The sequence below is a fragment of the Osmia lignaria genome, unplaced genomic scaffold (assembly GCF_051020975.1).
Source record: "Osmia lignaria lignaria isolate PbOS001 unplaced genomic scaffold, iyOsmLign1 scaffold0038, whole genome shotgun sequence".
NCBI classification, from domain to species: domain Eukaryota; kingdom Metazoa; phylum Arthropoda; class Insecta; order Hymenoptera; family Megachilidae; genus Osmia; species Osmia lignaria.
The window spans coordinates 272501-280000 of record NW_027478179.1 but is presented as its reverse complement, the minus strand read 5'-3'; the positions used below and the strand labels follow the sequence as shown (position 1 = coordinate 280000).

General features: G+C 50.0%; 1 pseudogene; it reads right to left on the bottom strand.

The window, feature by feature from the left end:
• LOC143306846 (large subunit ribosomal RNA) overlaps positions 1-7500 on the bottom strand; it is a 12127-nt pseudogene that overhangs the window by 2884 nt on the left and 1743 nt on the right.

Sequence of the window (7500 nt, the reverse complement as noted above, 5' to 3'; positions counted from 1 at the left end):
CCGCATACGACGACGAGAAGATCGTCGGCGTAGGCAATGACTGTAAAGCCAAGTGACTCTAGGAGCGCGATGAGGCCATCAAACATGAGGTTCCAGCAGTCCGGACCGAGGACGGAGCCCTGTGGGCAACCTCTGGTGGCCTGCTTGGATACCTTTCCTGACGCAACTTTGATGAATACGTTCCGATCGCTAAAATAACTCCGCATTACCTTGAAGACGTTTTGCGGGCAGTCCTTCTCTTTCAGCTTGCTCAGAACCAACGGCCACCAGACGTTGTCGAAAGCGCCTGAGATATCGAAGAGCAGCCCCGTCACGTATCGGTGCTCGGAGGCATCGATCGCGCGGCGCAACTCGACGATTGCGTCTTCCGTCGATTTTCCGGGTGTGAATCCGAACTGTCGGCCGGAGATCTGTCCCGGGGCCAACGACGTCTGGTGGAGTCGTTTCTTAAGGAGCTTCTCAAAAAGTTTCCCTACGACGGAGAGGAGACAGATAGGCCTGTACGACTTTGGGTCTCTTTCGTCCTTGTCCTCCCCCTTTAGGAGGATTCGGAGAGAGCCCTCTTTCCATATTTGCGGGAAGACACCACATCGGAGGCATCCGTTGAAGAGCCGGGCTATTTGGTCGGGAATGGTACGTACCGCAACCTTAAGTGCACAAACCTCGATGAGGTCCGGCCCTGGTGCCTTGTTGTTTTTGAATGTCCTCGCGGCTGCTACAACTTCTTCCACCGTGAAGGGAGAGGTGTCCTCCGTGTCCGGCGCGAGTTTTGCGTCTTCCCTGATGGTTCGTTGCGCGGGTGTGTCGTGTTCCTCTCGGTCGTCTGGAACATGTGTATCTAGTAAGGACTTTGCAGTTTCTTGTAAACTTACTGTGGACTCGTTCCCGCGTTGTAGGGTGCTCAACACCCCTTCGACGCGCATCTTCCTAGCCTGGAGTTTGTAGACCGCGCCCCAGGGTTGGTTGTTACCGTCAGTCGTCACAAACTTTTGCCAGCTCTCTCGTTTCGAGCGTTTAACGCTCTTATTGTACCTTCGTAGGGCGTCGCGATATTCTTTCTGCTTACGATTACGGGCTGGTTCCTCCAGTTCCTGCTGGAAGGCTTTTCGTAACCTGTAAACAGTCTTTTTGGTCCGGGTTAGTTCCTTCGTCCACCACGGGTTCGATTTTCTAAAAGCACGCTTTCTCGGCATTGACGCACTGCAGGAGTCCGTGATGACTCCTGTGAGCGTCGCAGCCATGTTTTCGACATCTTCCGCGGACTCAAGTTGCAAGTGTTCTAGCCTCGATCCAGAAAGGTCGGCCAGTTTTCCGGCGTACACCTCCCAGTCGGCTCGACGAGTGTCAAACCGAGTGTTTGCAGTACACCGTTCAACCGCGCTGGCTTTTGGCACCTTCAGCCCGATGTCCACGGCATTGTGATCGCTGTTCGCCCAGTCACACCTAACTCTCCAGCTTCTGATGAAGTGTAGCATGGAGGGCGACGCCAGAGTGACATCGATGAACGACGAGCCTCTGGGCGTCCAATAGGTCGGTGGCTGCGAAGTGTCGTTCACAACGTCCATGCCAAATGTCCGGATGAGCCCCTCGAACAGGGCGCCTCTATCGTCGGTGCTCTGGGGACCCCAGAGTGACGACCGTGCATTGGCGTCTAACGAAACTAGCAGTCTCTCCCCCCTTAGTGAACGGAACACCACCTCAAGATGATTGAGATGCTCCTCGATTTCGTCGCTGTACTGGAAATAGCACGAGACGGCGTAAAACGAGAAGTCGGGGGTGAGCACCTCCACGCATACGCAATGGGTTGTGCTAAGTTGCGAGACAAACACTGCGTCGAAGCTCGAGTTACACACCACGACAGCCGCTCCCGGAGGGTGCGACTTTGTGGCTGCGACTCTTGCTCCGGACCCTAGTCCGCCGATGGTGTAGCTCGTACCGTGCTGCCGGACGTATGGTTCTTGTAATAGCAGTACGTCCAAGTGCTTTTCCGTTACGAGCTGACGTACCTCACCCATCACTGCAGCTGAGCGCTGGGCGTTCAGCTGCAGTACCCTTATTCCCGTGGTGGTTATTACTGGCGCGACCTGCGCGGTCCAGTTTCGCGATATATTTATATTACTGTCCATAGTCGGTTCTAGACAGTAACTGATTAATCGCCGCAACATGCGATGGGCACTCCTTGTCGGTAACGCTATGTTTATGTGTTTTACCTGCTTTCTTGCAATTTACGCATGTTGCCTGCCTGGCTTTGTTGGGACAGTTTTTGAAACTGTGCCCTGCCTCCGCACAGTGGCCGCATACGTCGCCTTCGCTCCTGCAGTATTTCGTCGTGTGGCCATAGCTTTGGCACTTATAGCACCTTGTAGCCGATAGGTAGTCCCGAACCTGGCAGCATTGCCACATTATATATAGGCGCTCCTTTTTTATGAGCACTTCCCGTGCTTCCCGCGATGCTTCAAGAACCAGGTTACAACTGTCCTTGTTGTTCTTGTTGCCTGTTTTGAAGGCGATTTTGATTTGCTGCCTATATTTGGTAGCTTCCTCATCGCTCAGGTTTTGATTGATCATGGCCTGAAGTACCTCGTTATCATCTTCTCGTCTGGGAGCCCCGTAAACGATGATACGCGGGCTCTTCTTTGCGGGAACGTCGACCATCAGTCCAGCGCTTTTCAGCTTTTCATTCTTGAGTAGGGCTTCTACGTTGCAGCTTTTAGCTGTTTCGATTATAATGCCGCTGCTGTGTGTGCGCCTGACGTTCTTGACTTGCAGGTTGTCCTCGTTAGTAGATAGGGACAGAAGGGAATCTCGTTAATCCATTCATGCGCGTCACTAATTAGATGACGAGGCATTTGGCTTTTTTTTTTTTTTTTTTTTTTTTTTAGATGGAGAAATGCGTTACGCATACCGGTCGGATGTTGTTGACCGGTTATGTGGGACTCACCCGTTCTAACAGGGCATACCCACTAAAACTCCATCGCATTATGCCTGTAAGGCAGGCAGCACCTGAAGAAGCTGATTCCACAGTCTTTTAGTTAGCCTACACCTGTTCTTGGGAAGGTGTTTATGGTAGACGTTGTTCGGTTAAACCTCCAGAAGCCACTAAGTCCTCCCACTAGGACCCGAGTTGAGATTAATTTTAACTCGGACTTCTTAAGGATGTGCTTCTCTGTTAGGTAGTTGGCTGATGATTCGCTCCATACGCCGCGGTACGAGAGTGTGGCCGTTGTGTATGATACATTATTTACTCTGTATCGTTCTTTAATGGCATCGCTTAACTGTTTGTATTTCTCCTTTTTGGTGTTGTGAGCAGTGTCTAGATCTATGTGCTCGCTGACTACTTGAACGTCAAGAACAAGGGCTGTGTCACCTTGTTTGGAGACAAGATCAGGTTTTTTGAGTCCTTCACTGGTGTTAAAGTGAGGCTCCTCTTCAACCTGTTCGCACTTCTTTTTAAGAGCTCTTTTTATATATGCCGCAATGGCATTATGCCTTTCAATTCTGGCTCTGTGCGTACGATGACAATGCTGAAGTATATGGTTCAATGTCTCCACTGCGTTGCAGCCAGCTCTGCAACAGCGATTCGCTCTGCGACCGCGTGACGTTCTTGATCTTGTGGGCATTGCATTAATTCTCAGTCTTAAAGCTTGCACATAATCCCTTCCGCTGAGAAATCGGTTCCCATCCGATACCCACTGGTGTTGTTGTGGGACCTTTCGAGACTCTCTGAGTCCTCTGCCATCGATTGACTCGTGAAGAATTTTCGCCCATCTCTTTTCCAGTTCAGCTGAAGTACTTATTTCCATGCGGTTTTCGGTCAACCTTCTTACTGTTCTTTGTAATTCGAGGGTGAGATATGAAGAGGCTGCTTGGTCTTCGTTGTTAAGTTTTTCTAATCTCACCCTCCTGTGGAGCGGCATTAGCCATCTCATGGAAGGTATTGATAGACCGCCGTCTTTGATATTTGCATGGAAATAAGCGTTAGTGACATCGTGTGGGAGGCAAAGCCATTTCCTCACTGCAGCACGATTTATTGCGTCAATCTTTTTCAGTCTGCTCAGCGTAGTGCTCCCCAGTGTGAGCAGGTGGTAAAACCCAGGCAATACGACTGTTCGTAAAGCAAAGAGCCTTTGCTGAGGCTTTAGTGGCGCCTTTGTTAGTTTGTCTAACGCTTCTTTGAGTTGTACTTCAGGATTTGACACAGTGCGTCCCTCAGGTGTAAATGGGACGCCTAAATATCTCCACTCGTCTTCTCTCTTAAGTGATGGCAGCTTGTGGCCTTGACAGAAGAATATCGTTTTTCCATCGACCACCGACTTTTTAATGTGCGGAACATTACGAATTGCCACTGTAAAGGACTTGTTTGCGTTTATAAATAGACCACATTTGGCTAGGAAATCAGAGGCTACATCGATCATGATTTGTAGGCCGTTTGGTGTTGTGGCCAAAAATATCATGTCGTCAGCGAACATTAAAGCATTGAAAAGTGCGTTGCCAATACGCACGCCGATGTCAGGCGGTAATCGCTGCAGGAGTCGGTCAATGACCATGTTAAAAATAATGGGCGACAAAGGGTCACCTTGCTTGACTCCACAGGTGGGTTTGATTTCGTCTGATTCCCAGCCATCCGCAGTTAAAGTGGTTGCGCATCGTTCGTATGAGTCCATGATATAGCTAATCATTGGGCTAGGAAGGCCCATAACCTCTAAAGTGTCTCTAATGGTCTTATGTGAGACTGAGTCAAATGCCTTAGCTATATCCATAGATGCCATGTACAGTGGTTTAAAATGTTGTCGGTGGTATCTCAGGATCATGTCCAGATCGAAAATGTTCGAAGCGCAGCCGTCAGTTGGCACAAAAGCTTTCTGTCTCTTATCAAGCAAGACTAGGTTTGTTAGGCGACGAGCCAGGATCTTGTGAAAAGTTCTAGTTAAGATAGATTGAACCGTTATGGGCCTATAGCTTTCTGGACTTGCCGCATTCTCCTTTTTAGGAATAAGTGTAGTTTTAGCTTTTAGGAGATGCCTGGGCAGTTTCCCACATATCATAAATAGATTGAATATTCTGCACAGTATGTGCAGTGGGACTGCTTTTAGTTGTCTAGTGGAAAGTCCGTCTGGGCCCGGACTGGTGTTAAGTGCCGGGAAAGCCATTTTTATTTCGTGTGATTCTATAGGTTCCCATAGGTTCGAGATCACTGGTCGTTTCGCCTCTTGCTCAGGGGATGTATTAATCCCATTTGTCATTGTAGTGCGCCAAAACTGTATCATTTCTTGTTTGGCAGGTGGATTAGCCATTGCTATGTTTTTGGTTATAATTTTGACACATTTGCAAGGGTTCTTTTTCCAAGCTCTTTGTGTCTTAGCATATTCCACACGTCTGGCGTGTCTTTTAGAGTACTTTTGTTTTGGCGCATTATTGGAGACTTTAGGTTTTTGCTTTTGTTTAACTGGAAAAGTTTGTAGTAGATAGATTTCCAGTTCTTCGAATATCTTTTGTTTAGGCCAAACGGCTACGTTCTTACAGATCCGATCCAGCCGATCCGCATGGAATTCAGTGCCAGATAGAGGTTCTAGTTGATTGAGCACATCAAGGATATATGATGGATCATCTGCACCTCTTTGCCCTAGCTCACCAACTTCTCCGGGGGCCTCGTCTAGCCGACAAGACGATTCCCCAAGCATAGGGCTGCGATTAAGATCAAGTGCCGGTTCGCTTATTTCTTCCGTCAATTCCTTTATTAATTGTAAGACCAACTCTTTGTGTCTCAAACTCTTGCGTTGGCCTTTTAGGGACTCAATGGTCCGGTTAGGGAAGTAAGGCTGAAGAGCCTGATTTATGAAGCGTGTGCCATTAACGGTAAGTTGGGCTTCCTGCCGTGCCAGGAGCGCCAACTCTTCAGCACTCCACGGTGCTTTCTTATTGTCGATTTTATCGACAAGCCTTTCATCATGCCAGTTCTTATGGGCACGTTGTTCGTGCACACCTCTGCCTCTTGAGGTTTCGAAATATCTACCACAGCCAGGCTTTCGGCAGGTGTAAAAATCGCCGTGGACAGTGGTTTCAGTGGTCGTCGTCGGACCGGTTGGGCCTGAGGGCCCACCGGTAAGGGCAGAATTTTCATCCGAGGCTGTGTTTATAAATGCTGGGCCAACTGAATACAGTCGAGAGGGCTGGCAACCCCCAGGACCGATGTTTCGCAGAGGCAGCTCTTAGTTTCTCCCAACCCTCCATATAAAGAAGGGAAGAGATACTGGTGGCGGGAACCATCGAAGAGGTGGCTGCTTGCTTAACTACAACTCGTAGGACTGATCTCGGATACTAGGGCAAAGCCCCGACACCTCAAACGACCGCCTACGGGGGCCTGCATCGAGAAAGGGAGACCCAATCTCCTAAGACCTTGCGCGAAATTAGTCAACAGCCAGCAGCGTATTGCTTTTGGCGTATGACTTTTAAGAGAGTCATAGTTACTCCCGCCGTTTACCCGCGCTTTTTTGAATTTCTTCACGTTGACATTCAGAGCACTGGGCAGAAATCACATTGCGTCATCACCCGTGAGGGCCATCGCAATGCTTTGTTTTAATTAGACAGTCGGATTCCCCTAGTCCGTGCCAGTTCTGAGCTAAGCGTTGAATGGCGGCCGAAGAAGCGACCACGACGGCGTTAACCGCCACGGAAGCCTCGCAGCAAGGAAGATCCGCGGGAGGCCAAGGCACGGGACCGAGCTCGGATCCCGGGACGCGACCGAAGTCGCCAACCGTTCACCTCGCCCAGGCCCGGCACGTCAGCCAGACCCGCTTCCCGACCAAGCCCGACACGCCCCGCTCCTCAGAGCCAATCCTTATTCCGAAGTTACGGATCCAATTTGCCGACTTCCCTTACCTACATTAATCTATCGACTAGAGGCTCTTCACCTTGGAGACCTGCTGCGGATATGGGTACGAACCGGCGCGACACCTCCACGTGGCCCTCTCCTGGATTTTCAAGGTCCGAGGGGAAGATCCAGACACCGCCGCAACTGCGGTGCTCTTCGCGTTCCAAACCCTATCTCCCTGCTAGAGGTTTCCAGGGAACTCGAACGCTTATACAGAAAAGAAAACTCTTCCCAGATCTCCCGACGGCGTCTCCAGGTCATTTTGGGTTACCCCGACGAACACTCTTACGAGGGCCCGAATGGTATGCGGTTCCGCTGCCGGGTTCCGGAATAGGAACCGGATTCCCTTTCGCCCAATGGGTGTGCATCTCTGCAACTACTTCTTATAAATTCGATTTAGCCATATTTAACAGTTTTGTTGTTGCTTTTTAACTGAGAGCTTTAGGACACCTCATTTACATAGGATTTCTCTTAGGGCTTAGGATCGACTGACTCGTGTGCAACGGCTGTTCACACGAAACCCTTCTCCACGTCAGTCCTCCAGGGCCTCGCTGGAGTATTTGCTACTACCACCAAGATCTGCACCGACGGCGGCTCCAGGCAGGCTCACGCCCAGACCCTTCTGCGCA